Genomic DNA, 26918 nt, shown 5'->3' with positions numbered 1-26918 from the left:
TCGGTGTCTACCTCAGATGGCTTGGGAAGATCGGACATGGTGGATGATGATGATTGATCTTCGGTCCCCAGCGGAGTCGCCAAAAAGTGTGTTGACACACGAACACGTCACGTGTACCCTCGACGCCGGGGGTGATGCACCGCAGCTCACGTCGAAGGAGACCCGACTGACAGCGCGATACGCAAGACAGTCAACGGGTGCTTTTGCAGAACCGAAAACCCCACACCCCGGGAGGGACCCCGTCAGGGAGTGCAGCGGCTATGGGCTGCCCTAGGTCGATTAGCTCGTCCCTAGAGCCTCGGGATTCGCAGCTCTCAAACACGAAGAACAGCGAAGAACGAGATAGAAAAACGGTGGAGAGATAAAACGTAGATGAAAAAGTAGTATATTGATTTGTTCGATTGTGTGTTATTCAATCGGCCGTCACCCCCAACATATATAAGAGGCGGCTGGACTTCCCGTACAAGTAAAGGATTCATCTAGGCTTTCCTTACAAGAAAAATTACATCAATTCACGTCCTAGAGTCCTAATTCTATTCCAACTCGGATTCAGTCTGAATCTGGCCCAAACTCTGTCTTCCTTCTTGCATGGGCCGTCGGGCTTGCATATGATCTCCGATCGAGACGGCCCAAATATCAAACTTGTGCGCCTCGACGATACGAACAACTCTCATGTTGATCACTTTTTCAAATAAGGCCATCTTGAATACTTTTCGAGGTCATCTTTATCTTCCAGTCGGACTCGGTCTTGCAGTAGACTGGATTATCCGTGTCTCGTAGTGAATTTGTAGGCTATATATTATCTCTGATGATGATGACTCCAAAATCAAATTTACCATCTTGATGATACGCACAACTTCTGTATTGAACACTTCTTCATCCAAGGTCATTTTGATAAACTTTCGTGCACATGTTCAATTTCACTCGGACTTGAGCTCATCCACTCGGATATTAGATACTTTCACTCGGATCGCCGATTGGACTTTTTCACTCGGAAGACAATCTTTCACTCGGATGACTATATTTCCACTCGGATGACTATATTTCCACTCGAAAGGCACTATCTTATTCACTCTGATGACTATATTTCCACTCGGAAGGCATATCTTATTCAATCGGCAAGTTTTCGTCCCGATGGTAATCTTTTCACTTGGAATATTTTCACCTGGACGACAATTTCACTCGGATGATCATATTTTCACTCGGATGACTATATTTCCACTTGGATAATAATAAGTTCATCCGGTCAGCAAACTTTCACTCGACCGTAAACTTTCACTCAGATGGTAAACTTTTCACTCGGATTTCCGACTGAAAACATAGCCCGATCTTGATTTGTCTCTCCAGGCCTCATATGATCTCGGATTGAGACGAATTATATATGAATATCGATCGGCTCGACGAGACGAAACTTTTCCTTAAGAGTGCTCCTTCATTCGAGGTCATCTTGAAGACGTGATTGGCCAAAAACCACTCGGAACATTGAACTATGCCACTCGGAGTATAGTTTCGGTCCGTAAGATAAAGTCGAATGAATATAACCGAAACATCAAAGTGGTTACACTCGGTGACATGAATATTTTTATGCTGAAAACTCATTCACTCGAGACCATCTTCATTGCAGTCTGTATCTTGCCAAAATCAGGTGTCAACAATTTCCACCAGAAGTCAAAACAGTAAACGTGTTACACGTGATCAATGGGAGAAACAAAACGGCACTCCTAGAAAAATATGCCCGAAGGCCTATCACCGTGGAGTCCTGCCACTGGTCGTCTCAACCAATCACTTTCGACCATCATGATTACTCAGCAAGTATCCGGCGTGCAGGATGGGCTGCCCTGGTATTAGACCCAATAATTGACGGATACCGCTTCGCACGAGTCCTAATGGACGGTGGCAGCAGTCTAAATCTGATATACCAGGATACAATCCGCGAAATGGGGATAGACCCAACAAACATTCGCCGTAGCAATATTACCTTTAAAGGAGTAATGCCAGGCCCAGGGGCTCATTGCATGGGCTCCCTGCTACTAAAAGTTATATTCGGCCTCCCCGATAACTTCTGTAGCGAGCATCTAACCTTCCACATCGCTCCGTTCCAAAGTGGCTATCAAGCACTACTCGGACGCGAAGCTTTCGCTTGCTTTAATGCAATACCACACTACGCTTCCCTCACACTCAAGATGCCCAGTCCACATGGCAGCATTACAGTGAACGGAAGTATTAAGCGATCTCTGCGCGCCGAAGAGCGTGCGACTGCCCTGGCAGCCGCACACTAAAAATTTCCTCACCAGCTAAAGCATTTAGCAGGTCGTCACGACCTCGGACATGGCTAGACGAGTCCGGTGCAGCCATATGCAATTTATACCGGATTAATGATCACACCCCTATTACAAATACAAGGGGCTCAATGTGCGCACACAAGCGGCGATTCTTACTTACCTAGAATTATAAATGATTTCTTTAACAAACTATCTTTTTGCACGACAGCTTTTTTCACCTCAGCTCCTCTCTTTTATAGATGATCATTGTGCTACACCCGTCCAGGATACGGCACAACGGAGACACAGGCGCAGACGTGCAGCAGGGACCCGCTCCAAGGATTCTTTTTAGATTAAGACCCTGCGTAAACCTTTTTTACTGTCTCTTGTTGATACGTATCCACCGACTTCTCAGCAAAATTGAGAAGGATGCTGACGTCTTGGCATGTGGCCACGTCAAAATAATGCACATACCTGGACACAAGGGGCTTCTTACAAGCGGCACTATTTCGGCCCGGTTTATACCATAAAGACCGAATACCTTAGGGAGTGTTCGGCGTCGCGAGTTCGGCCTTATATGCATCAGCTCCGAATCATTGTCTTTGGTCAAATGTTGGGTTTGCCCGACTCCTGTGTTTTGGTGCCTTACGTTCCGCTTTACCGGCTAAGGTAGCACCAGGAGAACTACTGCGATTGTGCCCTGGTTCATCCAGACGAGCGCCTCAGTAGAGAAAGCCGAAAACTGACTGTCATGATATAGCGTGAGACTGGTCAACCACACGATGACCTATCGGAATGTTAGATTTCCTCTGCCTTAACGAAGGGCCGTTTCCGGCCAGGCATATACGCACCCCGTGACCGGGAGAGTGCGGAGCCACCAGGGGCTATCTAGTAGCCCCACTGTCAAACTCCTATGGCTAAGTGAAAGTGTTCAAGCATTATAGTCCGGTTGCCTTGCTCGTTGTGCTATCACCTCCTTATCAGGACCAAGACATTGGGTTAAGTGTGAACAAGCATTTTTTTGCGAGCACCTCCGCATTATATGCGTGGGGGTTGAAGCCGATGGCTGCAATCTTTCAGGTTATACAAATGTATACATAAACGGCCGCACAGGAGGCATCATACTACTTTCAGGCAAAAGTATGAACACAGCCTTATAAAAACTTCATAAAAGCATTATGTTTACAATGAGAATACATATCAGTCAAACATAATATTTTTCGAGCACTGGGCCTCTATCAAACGAGCACCCTCGAGAACTTCCTCGAAATAGTGTTCGGCAGCCACACGGCCTATGGCCGAACCCTGCGCCGCAACAGTGGTAGCGTCCATCTCCACCCAGTATGCTTTAACACAGACAAGGGCCATCCGCGAGCCTTCTATGCATGCCGACCTCTTCATCGCATTAATGCGCGGCACCGCATCAAGGAGCTGTTGCACTAAGCTGAAATAGTTGTTCGACTTAGGCCCTTCCGGCCATAGCTGATCCACAACATACCTCATGGCGAGTCCGGACAACCTATTCAGTTCGGCCCATTCGGCTAGCTGGTTAGTCAATGAAAGCGGACGCTCTGGAACGTAGAATTGCGTCCAGAACAGCTTGTCCACTTCATGATCTGTCTGACCTTGGAAGTACTTGGCCGCATCGGCAGCGCTTGCCGCCAAATCCATATACGCATCTGCCGAGCTCCACAGCCGATCCAGAGGGGTATACCGTGGATCTCCGAACTTCCTCCGTAACATGAAGGGTTTTCTAGCCGCAATATCCCCGGCTTCCCGCAGCTCCTCCTTCTTCGCTCTCATAGCAGAACGGGTGTCTTTGTCTGCCGCCGCGGCCTTCTCAAGGTCCGTTGCCTTCGCTTGGTTCTCTTTCTCAAGGACCCGGCAACGTTCGGCAGTGTCTTTCAATTCTACGGCCATCTTGGCCATCTTCTCCTAGCTCTCGCAATGTGCGGCCTTCTCGGCTTTCAACTCTTTGGCCGCCTTCAAAGCAGCCGCATTACTACTCCTTGCTTGTTCCTTGGCTCGGGCAAGTTCCGCTCGCAAGGCTTCCACGGTGGCAGCTCCATCTGCAGTCACAACATATTAAAGATATTGGCATTATGCTGCTCTTACTATGTGGCGTTCATCGGATAATAACACTTACCATGTGCCTCGTCAAGCCTCTTGTTAACAAGCTCAATGTCGGCGTCGGCCGCATCCAGTTGCCATTTCAATTGGGCAAACTCCCTAGTCCGGCTAGCCACCGGAGCTTCCACCACCTGCACATAGAGGTAGTTTGGTTATTGCCTGGGAATATGATCCTCTGTTCACCGCCGTTCTCGACGACAACCAGAGTCTCAGGGGCTACTATCTACACAGGGCACACCTAACATGTGTAGTACTATCACATATTATCTCACATACCTCAAAGCCCGTCAATAGACTCATAAAGGCTTCATGTAATCCTCTTTCAGCGGACGAGATTCTCTCCATCACCGTACCCATCAACATATGGTGCTCTTCTGAGATGGCCGCTCGCCCCACCAACTCCCTCAGAACGTCCGACCGCACACCAGGCGATGCCGGACTCTTTCGTACGCTCTCTTCGGGAGCCGGACACAAGGGACTTCTGGGGTCTACGGGACTATCTTCCGGCCTCACCGGATCCGGAGAGGCCCTCCGTGACGACACTTCAGGGTCGCCCACTTCTGGAGTGGAGGAGTCCGGGGGAGGCGTTTCGCTCTCCATCATCTCCAGAAGAAGATCCCCCGAAGACGAACTCATTTGAGAGGGGCTGAGGCCCGCACTGCAAGATATATGCGGTGGTTGTTTTCTCAGAGGAAAAAGACAGCATACTCTTACTATTAAAATATTTTGGATCACTTATGACTCGTTGGAGGGCTGATCCCCTTGCGGACTTTGTGCGGCAAAAGCACCCCCGAAGGCAGGACCCTCTATGGGAGACTTCTTCTCCCGTTTGGAGGCTTCGGCTTCCGGATCCTCGGAAGCAATCATTTTCCTCCCCCGGTCGTCCTCCTTCGTGGAGACGCTCGTTCCCTCGGTCGGAGCGGGTAGCGATGGGGGCCCGCATTCGCCCGTATTATCCCCCTCGGTATCTTCCTTCAAGGGCTCGGGGCAAGGTGCAACCTCGAGCATCTTCTCCAATACCGGATTTTCCAAACCCTCGGGGAGGGGGGCCAAACACCGAATCATCTTCGCCTTCATTAGCCAGTCCTGGTCAAAAGGCGAACTCTCAAAAATAACCTCGAATAAAAGATAGTGTGTTCGGCTAAAGGATTTCTTACTTGTTCGGCGGCGCGGTTACTGCTCAGGCCCATGTCCTCAGTGATATCCAGACATTCCACTTGAGGTCCGAAGAATGACTTGTACATCTCCTCGTGCGTCAGGCCGAGCAAACATTGAATGGCACGTGGTCCCTCTGGGTTGAACTCCCACAAACGCAGGGGCCGGCGTTTGCAATGCTGGACTTGGCGAACCAGCATAACTTGTATTACCGCAACCAAATTGAAATCTCCCTCGAAGAGATCTCGGATGCGGCTTTGCAGTATAGGCACGTCCTTGGGTGGACCCCAGCTCAGACCCCTGCTAATCCATGACATCAGTTGTGGTGGGGGGCCCGAGCGGAAAGCGGGGGCAGCCGCCCACTTGGTACTTCTGGGAGCCGTGACGTAAAACCACTCACGTTGCCATAATTCGGGCACCTTTGGAAAGGAACCTCTCGGCCATGGAGCTCCTGCCATCTTGCCTTTTGATGCACCTCCACGCGCTGCTTGTTGCCCCTCGATCATCTTCGACTTTACTTCAAAAGTCTTGAGCCACAGGCCAAAGTGAGGGGTTGCGGAGAAAGGCCTCACACACGACAATAAATGTCGTGATGTGGAGAAAGGAGTCCGGGGCTAGATCATGGAAATCTAACCCGTAATAGAACATCAAGCCCCTGACGAAAGGATCCAGAGTGAGGCCTAGACCTCGGAGGAAGTGGGAGACGAACACAACATTCTCGTTGGGTTCGGGAGTAGGGACGACCTGCCCTCTAGCAGGCAGCCGATGCGAAACCTCGGCGGTCAGATATCTGGCCTCCCTCAACTTCTTAATGTCCTCTTCCGTAACGGAAGAGGGCGTCCATCGGCCTTGAAGGCTGGATCCGGACATGGTTGAAGGTCCGGAGCACCTAACCTGAGCTTTGGGTGTTAGAACTTGAGGCGGGGGAAGGGTTTGGTTAAGCACGGGAGGGAAAAAGCGAAAACCTTGTCCCCTTATAAAGAGGGTGAATATCAAGCGTCCTCTCTGTAGCCGTTTAGGACTTACCTATAATCTAGGAGTCCTAGACACGGTTGGGTTACCCACGAACCGCATTAATGAGAATCCCGTAATTAGGGGAACATGATCTCCACTTCGGCAAGACGTGTCAAGAAACTGCCTCGCGTTATGTGTGGAGCGGGTTAAGAGAAACGGATCGAATAATCACTGGGCCATGACATGATGTCATGTTACCAAAACAAGCTAGTGGATTAGATCTGCGAAGACATTATTCTCTCTACGGTGAAATGTGGAACTTATTTTGCAGGGTCGGACACTATCCTTGTATTCAAATTCTTCTGTGATGTATTCGGAGAAGGAACCCGCCTTGCAATGCCAAAGACAATACTGCGCGCCGGACTCATCGTCATTGAAAGCCTGGTTCAGGGGCTACTGAGGGAGTCCTGGATTAGGGGGTCTCCGGACATCCGAACTATATCCTTTGGCCGGACTATTAGACTATGAAGATACAAGATTGAAGACTTCGTCTCGTGTCCGGATGGGGCTCTACTTGGCGTGGAAGGCAAGCTAGGCAATACGGATATGAATATCTCCTCCTTTGTAACCGACCTTGTGTAACCCTAGCCCTCTCCGGTGTCTATATAAACCGGAGGGTTTTAGTCCGTAGAAAAAACATACAATCATACCATAGGCTAGCTTCTAGGGTTTAGCCTCTCTGATCTCGTGGTAGATCTACTCTTGTAACACCCATATCATCAATATCAATCAAGCAGGACGTAGGGTTTTACCTCCATCAAGAGGGCCCGAACCTGGGTAAAACTTCGTGTCCCTTGCCTCCTGTTACCATCCGGCCTAGATGCACAGTTCGGGACCCCCTACCCGAGATCCGCCGGTTTTGACACCGACAGTAGAGAACCTCATCGAGCCAAAACTCGCACTTTGAAAACTTCGCATAGAACTGATGTTCTCTGAGTTTATCCAGCACCAATCTCAAGTGATTGGCATGATCCTCCTTGTTCGACCAGAATGTCATCGAGGTAGACCAAGACGAAGTCATTTGTGTAGGCGTTGAAGATGAAGTTCATCATGCGGGAGAATGTTGGGGGAGCATTGACGAGGCCGAAAGACATGACAGTGTATTCATATGAACCATAGCTTGTTCTGAATGCTGTCTTGGGGATATCCTCTTCACGAATGCGAATCTGATGATAGCCCATACGGAGATCAAGCTTGGAGAATACTTGAGCACCTTTAAGTTGTTCGAAAAGCTCATTGATGCTGGGAAGTGGGTACTTGTTATTTATGGTCTTCTTGTTCAATGGACGGTAGTCGACACAAAGTCGGTTCGTTCCATCCTTCTTCTTGACGAAAAGAACACCACAACCCAACGGAGAAGAACTTGGTCGGATGAGACCCATACGATCTTGAATATCGAGTTGCTTCTTCAGCTCCTTCAACTCTTCCGGTCCAAGCTTGTAATGACGTTTGCAAACAGGTTCCGTGCCAGGCTCAAGATCGATGACGAATTCAACTGGCCGGTGCGGAGGCATTCCTGGAAGCTCTTCTGGAAAGACGTCTTGATATTCGCAAACGACTGGAATCTGAGAGATGGCATCCAACTCGCCCTTCTCGTTGAGAGAAAACAGTCAAATGGTATCATCCCGAGCGGCAAAGACGATTACATCCTCAGACGAATGTGTCAATTGAATCTGCCTTGCAGCACAATCAAGCTGAGCCTTGTGCTTAGAAAGCCAATCCATTCCGAGAATAAGATCAATATCCGAGTCGCCCAGAACAATAGGAGAAGCTAGAAATTTGTAGTCGCCCAACGTGATAGTAACATCCGGGACACAGATATTAGCTGTCATTTGCTTGCCCAGGGACACAATTGATAAAGATCTTTGCAAATGCTGATAATCACACTCATACTTTGATGCAAAAGGTTTAGAAATGAAACAATGCGATGCACCAATGTCAAAAAGAACTTTTGCAGGAACATCGTTAATAGGAAGGTTACCCATGATGACATCTGATGAGTCCTTTGCCTGAGCTGCATTCATCAAGTTGACCTTGGCGTGCTTGGGGTTATGCTTGACGATAGCTGTACTTGCCGATCTGACAGGAGGAGGAGGAGGAGGAGGAAGACGCCTCTGATTGAAGCATTTGTTGGCATAGTGACCCTTCTGCTGACACTTGTTGCACGTGACCTCCAAGAGCGGATGGTGATACGGAGCACTTGATCTTGGAGCATGAGACAAAGTCTTGTTCTGAAAGCCTGGGTTGGGTGGGTGGGAAGATCCATTGCCACCTTTGCTCTTATGCTGATAAGGCTGACGGAATGAAGGAGGAGGAGGCAACCAATACTTTTGCTGCTTAGTCACCACTTGAGTTGAGGAAGAAGGAGTTGCATCCTTGACTCGTTTCTTGGAAGCATCGCACTTGAGCTGAGCAGTCTCTTGTTTCAGTGCCATGTTGTAAAACTCATCGTACTTCTGCGGCTCAAAAAGCACAAGAGCTAGTTGGAGATATTCTCTGAGGCCACCTCTGAACTGATAAAGCATGCTCTTCTTGTCAGGGACGTCTTGCTTAGCGAAACGAGCGAGCTTCTGGAACATGATGTTATACTGGTAAACAGACAAGCTGCCTTGCTTCAGATTGCGGAACTCCTCATGCTTTCTCTCAACAACACTCTGAGGAATGTGGTGAGCTTTGAAGTCTTGACGGAATTCATCCCAGGTAATCACATGACCTCCTCTGGAATCTTTATATTGCTGATACCATTCAGCAGCTTGGTCTTTGAGTTGGAACGAGGCAAACTTGACAAAGTCCTCAGGCCTGACGTTGCTGCACTCAAAATGTTTGCAGATATCCACGAGCCAATCATCAGCGTTTGTTGCCTCAACACAGTTACTGAAGGTCTTTGGCTGGTTAGCGAGCAACTGGTTGAGTGTACCAAACTGATTCAGATTGTTGCCATGGCCTTGATTCCCTTGGTTGCGCTCTTGCAAGAGTTGCATGATCAGCTGCGTGTTGGCATTGGTAGCAGCCATCACAGCTTGACATGCCTCCGGAGGTGGAGGTAGTGGCGGCGGATCAGGGTTCTGGCGCGTTGGAGGAGCCATCCTAAAGAGGGTGACATCCGTTAGCATCTTGACAGACATATATTCAAGCTGAATCAAATGGATCGAAATTGCAACATATAGTCTTAACATCCAAACAAAATGAACGAATGCATTCCAATAGAAATGGTCACACTTCCATAAATTGAGAAGCCACTTAGATAGAGGTAGAAGAATAAAACAACAAGGTACGGACAACAACAAATACTTGGTGAGGATTACTCGATCACAAACCAAATATCTGCGGAAGAAATACTAGAACTACAAGAATCCCCACCTATGAAACTCCCGAAATTCTCCCGGTTATGCAATCAGGTGTTGGGGATACAAGGGAAGCATAATATCTCACCCAAAGCTAGCAAATCCTACATCCAGTTGTATCCATCCTTCAACACATAACCAAGAAACCTTCGGAAATCATTTACCTCAACCTTCGAAAAGCATCCGTTATACGAGTTATGGCAATACTCCCGAACTCCCGCCCTAGTACTGGGTGGCGTCGAGGTTATCTCACCAACAACTGTATAAAAGAGATTTTCGATGTCGGCGAAACTCAGGTATTCCAGAATTGCAACGATAAAATTGTGACGACAACACCTCCGAGCTCAATTCCTCGGGACAATGCCACAACCCCTAAATGTCAGGAGGCACCAAGAACAATGTTCTCGTCACAAAACCATCGGAACGATTCCAAGATACCCGCGTGATCCTAAAAAAATTAGTGAAATTTGAGAAGAGAAGAGTCAAAACTCTACGTCAGGATGCCTCACCAGAGCGACGAAGGGACTGAGGAGTAAAAAGAATCCTACTCTTCGATATATATAATCCTAAATGACTCAAAACATTTTTTTTCTAGACTCAACAATGCCAGCGATTCGATCAAGTAGGGGGCTCCTAAGTCAAGGAAGGCTCTGATTACCAACTTGTAACGCCCACGATGCGGCTATATCTCCCACGTGTCGAAGCACGACTTAGAGGCATAACCGCGTTGTAAGCAATATCGCAAGTGGGGTAATCTTCACACAACCCATGTAATGAACAAGGGAAAGAGGTACATAGTTGGCTTACACTCTCCACGTCACACAATAGCATAAATATCATTACATTCATCCAGATACAATCAAGGTCCGACTACGGAACCAAAATAAAGACAACCCCATATGCAACAAAGTTCCCGATCGCCCCAACTGGGCACCACTACTGATCGTCTGGAAAAGAAACATAGTATCGTCCTGAGTCCTCATCGAACTCCCACTTGAGCTCAGTCGAATCTCCTGGAGCGGTATCATCGGTCCCTGCATCTGGTTTTGGAAGTAATCTGTGAGTCACGGGGACTCAGCAATCTCACACCCTCGTGATCAAGACTATTTAAGCTTATAGGAAGGGTAAAAGGTATGAGGTGGAGCTGCAGCAAGAACTAGAATATATGGTGGCTAACATACGCAAAAGAGAGCGTGAAGAGAAGGCAAAGGCACGGTCGAGAAACTATGATCAAGAAGTGATCCTAGAACAACCTACGTTCAAGCATAACACGAGACCGTGTTCTCTTCCCGGACTCTGCCGAAAAGAGACCATCACGGCCACACACTCTGTTGATTCATTTTATTTAAGTTAAGCTTTAGGTTTTCTACAACCGGACATTAACAAATTCCCATCTGCCCATAACCGCGGGCACGGCTTTCAAAAGTACAAATCCCTGTAGGGGTGTCCCAACTTAGCCCATCACAAGCTCTCACGGTCAACGAAGGAAATTCCTTCTCCCAAGACAACCCGATCAGACTCGGAATCCCGGTTACAAGACATCTCGACAATGGTAAAACTAAACCAGCAAAGCTGCCCGAATGTGCCGACAAATCCCGATAGGAGCTGCACATATCTCGTTCTCAGGGCACATCGGATGAGCGCTCCATACAACTAAAACCAAACCTCGAGTTTCCTCGAGGGGGCGCTGCAAAGGTCTCTAGTTTGGACCAACACTCAGAGGAGCACTGGCCCGGGGGATTAAAATAAAGATGACCCTTGAGTCCGCAGAACCCAAGGGAAAAAGAGGCTAGGTGGCAAATGGTAAAACCAAGGTTTGGGCATTGCTGGAGGAGTTTTATTCAAGGCGAACTGTCAAGGGGTTCCCATTATAACCCAACCGTGTAAGGAACGCAAAATCAAGGAACATAACACCGGTATGATGGAAACTAGGGCGGCAAGAGTGGAACAAGACACCAGGAATAAGGCCGAGCCTTCCACCCTTTACCAAGTATATAGATGCATTAAAGTAGACAAGATATAATAATGATATCCCAACAATAAACATGTTCCAACAAGGAACAAACTCCAATCTTCACCTGCAACTAACAACGCTATAAGAGGGGCTTAGCAAAGCGGTAACATAGCCAAACAATGATTTGCTAGGACAAGGTGGGTTAGAGGTTTGACATGGCAATATGGGAGGCATGATAAGCAAGTGGTAGGTATCGTAGCATAGGCATAGCAAAAGAGCGAGCATCTAGCAAGCAAAGATAGAAGTGATTTCGAGGGTATGGTCGTCTTGCCTACAAAGTTCTCCGAGTCGACGTTAGCTTGATCCTCGTAAACGTACTCAACGGGCTCCTCGATCACGTACTCGTCTCATGTCTCTACCCAAAGCAAGAACACAAGCAAAGGGAGACACAATCAACCACGTGCAATGCAGAAGCAACATGATGCAAAACATGACATGATATGCGGGATGCGATATGTGATGCATATGCATGTTTCGGAAAATACAGATTGAACCTGGACTCAACTTGTAAAACCAAGAGTGCCACTGGAAAGAGGAGTTGATTTCGGTCCAAATCGATATAAAGTTCATCGGAATCGGATGCACGGTTTGCAAATGGCAAGCAAAACAAATATGGCACCGATCTGCGATTAACAGCACGAGGCCATCTAAATGCATCAAGAACAAACAAGCTACTGCACTCTAACGTAACAACAAAATACATGGCAGGGATCCACTCAAGATGCTTGACAAAAGATGAACACTGAGCTATGGCTAATTCACTCAATAGCAGGTTCAAACAAACATGGAAAAAGTGCAAAAGATATCAGGTTACAGACTTAGTGAAAATAACATCAAGTCAGGAATTTAACATCAGGAAGAAATGTTTAGAGCAAGATAACAACATGCTACAGGAACATATCATGGCAAAGCAAGGCATGGAATGAAGCTACTTCAAGCATACAACAAAAGTCCCTTACTGACCATAAGCCAAAAGGGATCAGAAAATACAATGGCAACCATGTGAACGTAGCAATTATCATTAACAGATTCAGACTTAGCAGAAAACTAGAACATGGAAAAACAGATATTAAGTAGGCATGTTTGCGAGCTCGATGCACTCACCACAAGGCATTGCATGACAAACTAAGCATACACCCAGCAAGTAGACATGTCATAGAAGCTAAACATGGCAAGAACAACAACATAACATGCATGGATCAACTACAACAACCTCGGCAAAAATGCTTAACACGTAAACATTCCGCCAGGAACATTTTATAGCAAAAGTAGAGCTCGATTGAGTCATGCTAGGGTGCTCCATAATTGCAAGCAAAGACATGGATGGATAGAGCACAACAATATCTACAAAACATCCTTACTGATCATGCTCAAAAGAGGCATGGATCACTCGGTAGCAACATGAATACATGGCATAAAAATATTAACAGGGCAAAGACTTAGAAGATTTCTAAGTCCCGGAAATCAGCAACATTACGAGGGCTACTTTGCATACTTGTGCTAGTCACCACAACGATCACAAAAATACATGGCATGCACCCCTGTAAAGATGGCATGGCATACTTCAAAACTCATGTAAGGCTCAATTTCATAGGAGGCACACATTAAACATGGAAAAAATGATAAATGACCCATTACTGATAAGAGTCTGAAACTAATATAAACTAGCACTCTTGCAACAGCATTTAGGGCATCAAGATGAGCTCAAATGAACATGGTGCAATGGAATGAAATGAAGTACTCGTCGAGGCGAACAATTTGATATGGTACACGCCCAAAACGGAGCCACGGTTGCAGAGTTATGACATGATGAAAATATGCAAAAATTACTGAGATTAGGGCAAAAGTCAACCCTCACAATCCAAATCTGGATCCGGCGGCACGCACTTCAAGGATCACCGGAATCGGAGCGGGGTCGCCGGAGAAGATAAGGGAGAGGCGGCCGGAGCTGGATCCGGCCGGAGAGTCGCTGGGGCGACGAGGAGGTGCCCACCGGCGCCGGGGAAGACGGCGGCCGGTGCGGCGAGCGGCGGTGGCGAGGGCGGCGAGCGGCGGCGAGCGGCGACGAGGCGGCAAGGCGGCGAGGCGGCAGCGCGATGAAGGAGGAGGCGGGCACAGGCGCTGCGGGCGGTGGCCGGGCGACGTGGGCCGCGGGGGCCGGCCGTGGGCTTCACGGGCCCGCGGTGGAGGCGACGATGTGGGGCACCCGCGGGGACACTGGCGCTTCAGGAGTGGACGGCGGCGGGGGCGGACATGTCCGTCCGGCGAGATTTCGCCCGGCGGCGCGAGGGGATGGAGAGGTTAGGGTTTCGTCCGGATTTCGGGGGAGAGGGCCCCTTTTATAGGTAGGAGGAGCTAGGAGGCTCCAAATTGAGCACGGTTTTCGTCCACGCGATCGTGATCGAACGACCTAGTTGATGGAGGGGTTTTAGGTGGGTTTTGGGCCACTTTGTAGAGGTGTTGGGCTGCAACACACACGAGGCCTTTTCGATTCCTCGGTTAACCGTTGGAGTATCAAACGAAGTCCAAATGGCACAAAACTTGACAGGCGTTCTACCGGTAGTATACCAAGGCCGCTTGGAAAGTCTCGGTTCAATCCAAGAATGTCTAACACCCGCACACAAAAAGAGGTAAAAGGGGACACCGGAGGACATAGGAGCGCCGAAATGCAAAACGGACAACGGGGAAAATGCTCGGATGCATGAGACGAACATGTATGCAAATGCGATGCACATGATGACATGATAAGAGATTCAAGACAAAGACAAAACAACACGAAGACAAAAACCCGACAACGAGTAAATATCATAACTTAGTGCCGCAAATGGCAAGAGTTGGAATACAAATATGGCAGGTTACATACGGGGTGTTACACTATGACAAGAGAAGACATCGTGTGAAGACTATGGAGCGCGAAGACTTAGTTGTTTCATCATTTCCTTTTCTTCTTTGTTGAGTCATAGGTACCACCGTACTGTTAAGTGGGGTCCAAGTGAACCAGTCAGAATGATTGAAGTGATGCTTAACCAAAATCCTATGTCTTCGAGCGAAGACAATGAGAGAAAATCTTATCCAGAGCTGGATAAGTCAGCTTTGCTTGTAGCTCAAGTGAAGTTGTCGTGTGTGTTTGAAATCTGACCGTTGGAACATGTGTCAGTTCCTTAGTGACCTAGGGTCATTTCGGACAAATCAGGTCGGGTTGCCTAGTGGCTATAAATAGCCCACCCCCTACACCATAAATTGGTTGGCTGCTCAGAGTTAGTGCACGGCTTTTTTAGTTTGAGAGCAACCCACCTCGAAGCCTTTGAGAGAGAAATCCTTGCGAGGACAAAGCCCTAAACACCCAGAGCCAAAGAGTGTTAGGCATCACTGAAGTCTTCCTATCTGTGTGATCTAAAGACTTATTACACTTGAGGACTGTGAATCCTCCAGCCGGTTAGGCGTCGCGTTCTGAGCATCCAAGAGTCATTGTGGATTGCCGGTGAACGAAGTCTGTGAAGGTTTGGAAGTCTACCTTGAAGACTTACCAGAGTAATTGGGTGAGGACTGGGTGTCCTTAGCTCAAGGGGAATAAGGTGAAGACGCAGTCTTCTGAGTTGAATCTCAGCCTCCCTAACCAGACGTACAGTTGTCACAGCAACTGGAACTGGTCCAACAAATCATTGTCTTCAACGAGCCACTGGTTCTATCCTTCCCATCTCTTTATTTGCAGATTGGTCCTTGTGAAGTCATTGCCTGTTTGCATTATCTATTTGTCTTCACTGTGTGACTGCTTATTCTGATTGGCTTCATACTATCTTCCATCCTGATCTATACTGCCTAGCTGCTATTAGTCTTTGTGCTTTCATTTCATTGAATACTGGACTATGGCTTGCTTAGTGTAGTCTACCTTCCGCTGCATGGTAATGGGTTTATTTCTATCGTTTGTTTTCGAAACTTCCATGTTTTGAACACTTTCATAAAAATCGCCTATTCACCCCCCCCCCCTCTAGTCGATCACTAGCACTTTCAGATCCAATTTATGATACCGGAAGAATATTCAAATGATTAAATATCCTTGCAAGAAGCTTTCATGATAAGTCCCACACCGTGTCCATGGGCATGAACACAAGGTTCATGGTCGACTCCCACTTCTACAATGCATAACCTTTCATTTTACTTCTCGCTCTTGATGAAGCTGTAGTATTGAAATTTTATCCGACGGAAAGCCAGTAGAGTATAACCCGCATAACTTTTGAGTTCACACAGATTAGGGAATGCATAGGTTCAATCCATCGGGGAATCTTAGGAACATATATCATAAATTTCGAGAATAAATAACACAATCTCGGTAGTAGAGCATGCTTGAGAAAGCGGAGGATACAATTTACCAAAAGCATTATGTATCCGAGGAAAGGCTCACAAGATTATTAAATAAGAAGGACGTTGTCGGATAAAATCCGAAAAAGGGGGCTGGTGGTCCACAAGGGATCTGAGGTGAGCATCAGCACTCAACCAGAGGAAGAATGAATGCAAGGAGATCAGATTATAGAAACAACTAACTAACTCAAAGCTCAATTGCAAAGGAATTATGAATTCCAAGACAAGGGATCAGAAGCAATGCTCTGATTAGGGATGGATAGGTAGAATAGCCTTAGGGGTACAATCGATGGCGATTTGATTGGTCGAGATCCAGCACATGTTAAAATGACGTCTGAGCCGGAAGGATGAATTCTAGGATCTGATTGTGGATTGCGAGCATTCACAACATATTGTATCAACAGACTCAAAATGATAAAGACAAAGGATGACAATAAGATTACTAGACTTATGGTATTAACCATAATGCAAGCAAGCAAGAAATTCAAGAACAATAGGCTGCTGAGGATTTTCGCAAGAACGAATGGTATTATGAAGACTTTTGTGAAGTACATGAATCAACTGAGGATGAGTGGATACTCGATAGGTGCACAAAGTTATCCGTAGGGGTATTCAGGTGACAAGGAACTGTAAGGCAGTAAGCTCAGGGGATTCTTGGAACAAAGGAGAGCAGTTCAGGGCATCTTGTAATAACAAGATCAATGGGATTGAATGTAAGAATGGCAGGTGTAAGCAGTTATCAATAGGGATATAACAATGGTAGGGAATTTGCAAAGGCGGTGGGTATGTGTGTCTCGGGAGAACATCGTAGAGTAACCTCGGAAACTTCTGCTGCAGCCGGCGATCATCTGTAATAAGGGGTTGTCCAGGTGGATATGATCACGAGATCCTACTGTTAGAGTTAGTAAAACCATTTTAACCCGAATAGAAGAGAGATCAGAGTCCCAGAGTATAGACGAGGAATAAAAGATCCTACTACCACCCAACGGCGACGTGGGCCCATGGGCCGCACAGCCATGTTAGTAAAACAATTGTCATCGACTAGACTCAACTTCGGCCAAGGAGTGTGGAAGGGGGATTCCTATAGGCAGTCAGCTCTGATACCAACTTGTGATGCCCTCGATTCAACCGTACACTAATCATACACGCAAATGTGTACGACCAAGATCAAGGACTCACGGGAAGATATCACAACACAACTCTAGACACAAATTAAAATAATACAAGCTTTATATTACAAGCCAGGGGCCTCGAGGGCTCGAATACATAAGCTTGAATACACAAGAGTCAGCGGAAGCATCAATACCTGAGTACAGACATAAGTTAAACAAGTTTGCCTTAGGAAGGCTAGCATAAAAGCAACATTGATCGAAAAGGAAAGGCGTCCTGCCTGGGAGCCTCCTAACTACTCCTGGTCGTCGGCGGTCTTCACGTAGTAGTAGGCACCCTCGGGGTAGCAGTAGTCATCAGTGGTGTCGTCTGGCTCCTGGGATTCGTCATCTGGTCGCAACAATCGGGTATGGGGGAAAAGAGGTAGCAAGGCAGCCGTGAGTACTCATCCAAAGTACTTGCAAGACTTACATCAGATCTAAACTAAGTATGCATCTATATCAAAGGAAATGGGTTGTATCTGTGGACTAAACTGCAGAATGCCAGAAAGAAGGGGAAAGCCTAGCCTATCGAAGACTAGCATCTTCAAGCATCTTGCGGCATATAGAAGAGTACAGATCAACATAATGTAAAGTAGTAGTGTTATCAACCTCGGCCAGAGATCCTTCCTCGACTCCCTGCGAGAAAGCAATCCCAGAGCCATACTATCCATTTCTCATTCACAATTCATTTCTCATCACAAGTATCCAGTTCTAGTTGTATCGATCGGGATACAACTCCAAGTGTCCGTTACCATAGGACAGGCTATCGATAGATGTTTTCTTCCCTACAGGGGTGCACCAACTTACCCACCACGCTCGGTTAACTCCGGCCAGACACACTTTCCTGGGTCATGCCCGGCCTCGGGCAAACAATACGCTGCAACCCGACCTAGGCTTAATAGAGAGGTCAAGCACGCCGGACTAAACCTATGCCCCCAGGGGTCATGGGCCATCTCCCCGGGAACTCTTGCATGTTGCATACGCAACCGGTGAGCAGACCTAGCTACCTCCTTCAACAAGGCAGAAGCTTACGCAGTCCAACCCGGCGCGCGCCGCTCAATCGCTGACGTCTATTAAGCTTCGGCTGATGCATACGACGCAGAACGCCCATACAATGCCCACATGATGGTTAGTGCTATCAGGCCAGAGGCCCCTCGGATCAAATATCCAAATCATAGTGGATTAGTAACGTGCGGTAACAAGCAGAGACTCACGAAAGATGTGACCCCGTCGCCCCGTCTCGAGTACTTGCGGCAAGGGCTAAGAATGTCCGTCCACGCCTCGTAAGTATCTCGCGGGCACCTTCCAGGTCAACCCGACTCCACATCACTCGCTATTAAGCTCGCGCGGGTACCCCTCAGGGCCGACCCGTCTTTAGTAACATGGCTCAGTGCAAAGTCATAGTAACCATAGTAACTGTGTGTCTAACACCAAGGGGAAAACCCGAGGAATCACCCCCGGTGAATTCCGCTTGATGTTGTCATCAAGGTGAACGTAAGAGGATCCACCCTCGAGGTTCACACTTGAGGGGTTGCACGACGGAGCCGTATCAGAAGTGGCTAAGGAGGAAATCACCCTCGATGACCTCGACCGTATAGCTACACTATAGAGATCTTATCATGTGATAGCCTGGCTTATTAGGGATGATAGACTACTCATATCATAAGGAATTCCTTCTTTTCCAGGAGCCCATTCGGATAGAACTCTGAAGTTAAGCGTGCTCAGCTTGGAGTAGTGTCAGGATGGGTGACCGGCCGGGAAGTTGCTCCCAGGTGCGCACGAGTGAGGACAAAGTGCGCAGAAAAGACTAGTATTGATCTGTGGGGCCAGTCTAGATCCTGCCAGGAGTAACGACCACCGGCGGGTGTGTCCAGGGCGTTACAAGTTGGTATCAGAGCCGACCCTCGCGGTTACACGGATGGTTGCGGACAGGTGCGTGGTCATGTTGTTCATGACGTTTGTGACCCGTCGTGGCACCCGGCATGGCACATGTACCGGACTGGAAGCACAGACGTTTGTGCCAAGAGGGAACGTTCCTGTGGCCCGACGAGGACGTCGGTTCCTCTGAGTGGGGGTGTATGTGATAGCCTGGCTTATTAGGGATGATAGACTACTCATATCATAAGTAATTCCTTCTTTTCCGGGAACCCATTCGGATAGAACTCCGAAGTTAAGCGTGCTCAGCTTGGATTAGTGTTAGGATGGGTGACCGACCGGGAAGTTGCTCCCGGGTGCGCACGAGTGAGGACAAAGTGCACAGAAAAGACTAGTATTGATCTGTGGGGCCAGTCTAGATCCCGCCAGGAGTAATGACCACCGACGGGTGTGTCCGGGGCGTTACACATCAGGAGTGATGTAAGAGGTTCCACCCTCGGCACTCGATGGTAACTCTGCAGAGTCGTACAACTAGGGGGGTGATGTGCGGTGTCGGGGCCTGGACGTCGATCACGTTGATCGAGTCATCAAACATAAAGCAAGGCAACTAGGACAAGGTGGGGTCACTGATGGATCTCTAACCAACCTATACTAAGCAGTTTAGGATGAGCAGGTAAGGTATGAAAGCAGGTAACAACAACAGGCTATGCATTAGAGTAGGATCATACAGAAAGCAGTAGCAGTTCTAATGCAAGCATGAGAGGGAAATAAATGGGCGGTATCGGAATGCTCAAGGGGGGTTTGCTTGCCTGGAAGCTCTGTTCAAAAGGAAGAAGCATTGTCGTCGACGTAGTCGATCACAAGGGCATCAGCATCGTTCTCGGGGTCTACCGGAGAGAAGAGGGGGAAGAAACAATAAATAGCAAGCATATAAATGCAACAGAAAGAACGACATGGCAGTAAGCTACGCTAGGAGTGCTCTAACGCAGTACTACACGTTGTAGACGGAGAGGGAAAACATCCGGAGGGGTTTTCCCGACGTCTGGCTTTTTCCGGACAAACGAAAGGGAGGGGACGGTTCCATGTTCAGCATGCTAGGAGCACGTGACAGATGAAAGGGCCGCGTATTCGGATTTGTCTCGTCGTTCTGAACAACTTTCATATAAAAAGTTTTTCGATCCGAGCTACGGTTTATTTTCTATGAATTTTCAAAGTTTTATAGTATTTTTTGGAATTAAATAAATTACAGAAAAGGGAATATGACGTCAGCATGACGTGCTGATGATGTCAACAGTCAACAGACTTGCTGACCAGGTCAAACCTGACCTGTGGGTCCAGCGGGACCCACATGTCAGCCTCTGCTAGCTTAACAGTGGATTAAACTAACCTAACAGGGTTAATTAGGGGTGTGGGCCCTGGGTGTCAGTGAGTGTTTAGGTTAATCTAATTACTTCTATTTACAAAAACGTTTTTAGACTAATTAACAGAGGGGGGCCCACATGTTCGTGGTTGGGGCAGCCCAGTCAGCACGTTGACTGGGTTGACCCAGTCAACAGGGGGCCGCTATAACACCCTGGATGTAATTTACCTTATATGTATTCCAACTCTTGCCATTTCTGGCGCTAAGTTATTTTATTTCCTCGGGTTCGGGTATTTGTCTCCGTGTGTTGTTGTCGTTGTCATGCATCTCATATCATGTCATCATGTGCATTGCATTTGCATACGTGTTCGTCTCATGCATCTGAGCATTTTCCCCGTTGTCCATTTTGCATTCCGGCGCTCCTATGTCCTCCGGTGCCCCCTTTTACCTCTTTTCATGTGTGGGGGTTAAACATTTTCGGATTGGACCGAGACTTGCCAAGCGGCCTTGGTTTACTACTGGTAGACCACCTGTCAAGTTTCATACCTTTTGGACTTCATTTGATACTCCAACGGTTAACCGAGGGACCGAGAAGGCCTCGTGTGTGTTGCAGCCCAACACCCCTCCAAATTGGCCCAAAACCAACCAAAACCCTCCCCATCATCTCGGTCGTTCGATCACGATCGCGTGGCCGCAAACCGTGCTCAATTTGGAGCCACCTAGCTCTCTCTACCTATAAAAAGGCACTCCCCCCGAAAATCCCGGATCAAACCACCCTAACCCTAGCTCCCCTTCCTCTCCGTGCGCCGGACAACGTCCGGGCCGCGCCAAACAAACCCGCCGCCGCCCCGCGCCAATAGCGTGCAGCCACGTGTCCCTGGCCGGCGCCCGCAGCCGCCGAGGCCCGCTCGGCCCGCAGCGAGCCCCCGAGCCCATCTCCTCGCCGCCCTCGCGCCCGCGCGCCCGCCGTCTTCCTCCTCGCGCCCGCGCCGCCCCGATCCGCTCCGGTCGCCGTGCCGCCGCCGCGCTCCTCGCCGGCCGGAGCCGAGCACCGCCGCAGCCAGCCCGCGCCTCGCCGCCCCGCCGCCTCGCCGCTCCACCGCGGCCACCTCACCGTCCGGCGAGCTCCTCTCCACCCCTGCCTCTCCTCCGCCCCCCTCGAAGCTCCGGCCACTGCGACCACAACTCCGGTGAATAGGAACTCCGGCGAGCGCCTCGAAGTCCGTGCCGATCTGGATCTGAGATCCGCTAGGGTTGACTTTTGCCCCTAACCCTAATTTATTTGCGTTTTTCATCATGTCGTAACTCCACATCCGTAGCTCCGATTTGCGCGTGTAGCATATCAAAATATTCGTCTCAGAGAGTACATCATTTCATCTCATTGCATCATTTTCATTTGAGGTCATCTTGACCCTGAAATGCTGTTGGAAGAGGGCTATGTGATAATTGTCAGATCTGTTTCATCAAATAGCTATTTGTCATTTTTGCCATGATTAATGTGTGCATGATATGCTCCTGAGTTCTACATGAGTCTTGTTATATGCCATGTCATCTTTACAGAGGTGCTTACCTTGTATTTTTGTGATATGTGTGGTGACTAGCACAAGCTTGCAAAGTAGTGCAATCGTTAATGCTGATTTCAGGGACTTAGAATTTCACCAAGTCCTTGATCTGATTTTGTCTATATGCCATATGTTCGTGTTGTTTCCTAGTGATTCGTGCCTCTTTTGAGGATGATCAGTAAGGATGTTTTGTTAACATTGTGGTGCTCTATCCATCCTTGTCTTTGTTTGCAATTATGGAGAAGCCTAGCTTGAGTCAATCGAGCTCTACTTTTGCTATTTCGTGAATCCTGGCAGATTGTTGACTTGTTAGCGATTTTGCCGAGGATGTTTTTATTGATACGTGCATGCTATGTTGTTGTTCTTGCCATGTCTAGCTTCTATGATATGTATTCTTGATGGGTGTATGCTTAGTTTGTCATGCCATGCTATGTAGTGAGTGCATCGAGCTCGTGAACATGCCTACTCGTTAACAGATTTGCATGCTCCAGTTTTTCACTAAGTCTGTAATCTGATTATGTTTTTGCCATGTTCACATGCTTGCAATTGTATTTTCTGATCCCTTTTGGCTCAAGGTCACTAAGGGACTTTTGTTAAGTGCTTTGAGTAGCTTCATATCATTCCTTTCTTTGCCATGTTAAGTTCCTGTAGCATTTAGTTTTCATGCTCCAAAGTGTGCTACCTGATGTTAAATTCCGGACTTGTGTTAATTTCACCAAGTCTGAAACCTATTATCATTTGCTCTTTTGCCATGCTTGTTTGAACTTGTTAATTGATGAATTGGCCGTAGCTTAGTGCTCATATTTTGTGAAGAATCATGAGTGAATCCCTGCCATGTATTTGTTTGTCATGTTTGAGTGTTGTAGCATAATTATCTTGATGCATTTAGATGGCTACTTGTTGTTTATCGCAGACCATTGCCATACCTGTTTTGCTTGCCATTTCCAAACCGTGCATCCGATTCCGGTGATCTTTATATCGATTTCAACCGAAATCACCTCACCTTTCCAGTGGCACTCTTGGATTTCCATGTTGAGGCCAGGTTCAATCATTCCTTGTCAAATCTTACATATGCATCACATATCGCATCCCGCATAGCATACCATGTTTGCATCATGTTGTTCGAGCTTTGCACGTGGTTGATTGTATTCCTTTTACTTGTTTGTCTTGTTTGGGTAGAGCCGGGAGACGAGTTCGCTAACGAGGAGCCCGTTGAGTTTGCTTACGAGGATCAAGTCAACTCTGACAACTTTGCAGGCAAGATGATCATACCCTCGAAATCACTTCTATCTTTGCTTGCTAGATGCTCGCTCTTTTGCTATGCCTATGCTACGATGCCTACCACTTGCTTATCATGCCTCCCAAATTTCCATGTCAAACCTCTAACCCATCATGTCCTAGCAAACCGTTGATTGGCTATGTTACCGCTTGGCTCAGCCCCTCTTATAGCGTTGCTAGTTGCAGGTGAAGATTGGAGATTGTTCCTTGTTGGAACATTGTTTATTGTTGGGATATCACCATATTATCTTGTTATCTTAATGCATCTATATACTTGGTAAAGGGTGGAAGGCTCGGCCTTTTTCCTAGTGTTTTGTTCCACTCTTGCCGCCCTAGTTTCCATCATATCGGTGTTATGTTCTCGGATTTTGCGTTCCTTACGCGGTTGGGTGATAATGGGAACCCCTTGACAGTTCTGTAACACCCTCGATGCGACTATATCTCCCACGTGTCGAGGCATGACTTAGAGGCATAATCGCATTGAAGGCATATGTCGCAAGTTAGGCAATCTTCACAACATCCCATGTAATATAGATAATAAAAGGGGAGATAACATAGTTGGCTTACACTCGCCACGTCAATCAAGGTACATAAATAACATTACATCAACTCAGCACTCATGGCCCGACTACGGCGCCAAAATAAAAGATAACCCAACATGCGACACGGTCCCGATCACCCCAACTGGGCACCACTACTGATCATCAGGGAAAGAAACATAGTATCGTTGAGAGTCCTCGTCGAACTGCCACTTGAGCTCGAGCGCGTCACCTGGAGCGGAATCATCAGGCCCTGCGTCTGGTTTGGAAGTAATCTATGAGCCACAGGGACTCAGCAATCTTGCACCCTCGCGATCAAGACTATTTAAGCTTAAAAGGTATGGCAAGGTAAATATGTGGAGCTGCAGCAAGCGACTAGCATATATGGTGGCTATCCTGTTCGCAAAAGAGAGCGAGAAGAGGAGGCAAAGCGCGAACGCATAACTAAAGAGGGCAAACCTGCGGCAAGCATTACTCTAACACCGTGTCCACTTCCCGGACTCCGCCGAGAAGAGGCCATCATAGTAACACACTCAGTTGATTCATTTTAATTAAGTTAAGGTTCAAGTTATCTACAATCGGACATTAACAAATTCCCATCTGCCCATAACCGTGGGCACGACTTTCGAAAGTTCAAATACCTACAGGGGAGTCCCAACTTAGCCCATGACAAGCTCTCACAGTCAACGAAGGAATAGACCTCCTCCCGAGACGTTCCGATCAGACTCGGTACCTCGGTTCTTCAAGACACTTCGACGGGTTAAAACAAGACCAGCAACACCGCCCGAATGTGCCGACAAATCCCGATAGGAGCTGCACATATCTCCTTCTCAGGGCACACTCAGATGAGCCAGAAGTTGGGTAGGCCAGCCCAGAGTTGCCCCTGGCAGCCCCGGACATCGCTCGGTTGGACCAACACTCAGAGAAGCACTGGCCCGGGGGGGTCTAAATAAGATGACCCTCGGGCTCCGGAAACCCAAGGGAAAAAGAGGCTAGGTGACAAATGGTAAAACCAAGGTTGGGCATTGCTGGAAAAGCTTTAATCAAGGCGAACAATCAAGGGGTTCCCATTATAACCCAACCGCATAAGGAACGCAAAATCGGGGAACATAACACCGATATGACGGAAACTAGGGCGGCAAGAGTGGAAAAAAACACTAGGCGAGAGGCTGAGCCTTCCACCCTTTACCAAGTATATAGATGAATTAAGATAACATGGCAATACAATGATATCCCAACAAGTAAAATAATTTTCCAACAAGGAATGGTCTCCAATCTTCACCTGCAGCTAGCAACGCTATAAGAGGGGCTGAGCAAAGCGGTAACATAGTCAATCAACGGTTTGCTAGGACATGGTGGGTTAGAGGTTTGACATGGCAATTTGGGAGGCTTGAAAGCAAGTGGTAGGCATCGTAGCATTGGCATAGCAAAAGAGCGAGCAATCTAGCATAGCAAAGATAGTAGTGATTTCGAGGGTATGATCATCTTGCCTGCAAAGTTGTCAGAGTTGACTGGATCCTCGAAAGCAAACTCAACGTGCTCCTCGTTAGCGAACTCGTCTCCCGGCTCTACCCAAACAAGACAAACAAACAAACGGAACACAATCAACCACGTGCAAAGCTCAAACAATATGATGCAAAGATGGTATGCTATGCGGGATGCGATGCGGGATGCATATGCAAGATTTGACAAGGGATGCAAGAACCTGGCCTCAACTTGGGAATCCAAGTGTGCCACTGGAAATATGAGATGAAATCGCTTGAAAATGATATAAAGAATGCCGGAATCGGAGTTACGGTTTGGAAATGGCAAGCAATTCAAATATGACACCGGTCTGCGATTTACAGCAAGTAGCCATATAAATGCAACAAGATGGACATGCTATGGCACTCAAACATGGCATAAAAATACATGGCAGGTATTCATTCATGATTCTTAACAAAAGTCTAGCACTGAGCTACGGCCAATTCATCCATTAACAGGTTCAAACAAGCATGGCAAAAATGCATATGGTAAACAGATCTCAGACTTAGTGAAATTAACACTTGTCTGAAATTTCAGATCAGATAGCACTCTTCGGAGCAACAAAACTACATGCTACAGGACCTGAACATGGCAAAGTAAAGCATGGAATGGGGCTATTCAAAGAGCTTAACAAAAGTCCCTTGGTGACCTTGAGCCAAAAGGGATCAGAAAATACAATTGCAAGCATGTGAACATGGCAAAAAACATAATCAGTTCTCAGACTTAGTGAAAACTGGAGCATGCTGAAACAGATATCAAGTAGGCATGTTTACGAGCTCGATGCACTCACTACGGAGCAAGTCATGAAAAGCTAAGCATACATCCATCAAGAATACACAAAATGCAAGCTAGATATGGCAAGAACAATGACATAGCATGCACGGATCAACTACAACATCATCAGCAAAGTCGCTAACAAGTAGACAATCTGCCCAGATTCACGAAGTAGCAAAAGTAGAGCTCGATTGACTCAAGCTAGGATGCTCCATAATTGCAAAAAAAGACATGGATGGATAGAGCACTATAAGATTAACAAAACATCCTTACTGATCATCCTCAAAAGAGGTACGGATCACTAGGAAACAACATGAACATATGGCCATATGAAATAAACAGCTCAAGGACTTGGTGGAAATGCTAAGTCCCTGAAATCAGCATTACCAAGTGCCTCACTTTGCAAGCTTGTGCTAGTCACCACACGCATCACAAAAATACATGGGTTGCACCTCTGGAAAGATGACAAAACCCTTAACAAAACATATGTAGAGCTCATGGGCATATCATGCACACAATAATCATGGCAAAAATGACAAATATCTAAATGGAGCAGCAGATCTGACAATTATCTCAAG

This window comes from Triticum urartu, chromosome 2A, assembly GCF_056163025.1.
Source record: "Triticum urartu cultivar PI428250 chromosome 2A, HENAU_Tu73, whole genome shotgun sequence".
NCBI lineage: Eukaryota > Viridiplantae > Streptophyta > Magnoliopsida > Poales > Poaceae > Triticum > Triticum urartu.
Note: the sequence above shows the minus strand (reverse complement) of the source record.